The sequence below is a fragment of the Lupinus angustifolius genome, chromosome LG09, assembly GCF_001865875.1.
Source record: "Lupinus angustifolius cultivar Tanjil chromosome LG09, LupAngTanjil_v1.0, whole genome shotgun sequence".
NCBI classification, from domain to species: Eukaryota; Viridiplantae; Streptophyta; class Magnoliopsida; order Fabales; family Fabaceae; genus Lupinus; species Lupinus angustifolius.
Genome location: NC_032017.1, coordinates 4,690,335 through 4,690,589, shown reverse-complemented (window position 1 = coordinate 4,690,589; position 255 = coordinate 4,690,335).

Here is a 255-nt window from a genome sequence, read left to right as displayed (position 1 = left end):
GGTGAGCATGAGGATAGGGGGAGGATCAGGATGAGAATGTGGTAGAGGATAAGGATAGGAAGAGGAAGAGGATAAGGATGAGGATTTGGAAGACGATGAGGATGAGGATGAGGTTAGAATAAGGATGAGAATGAGGATGAGGATAGGAGGAGGATGAGAATGAGGATAGAATGAAGAGGAGGATGAGGAGGAGGAGGAGGATAGGATGAGGACGAGAATGAGAATGAGGATAGGATGAGGATGAGGATAAGGAGG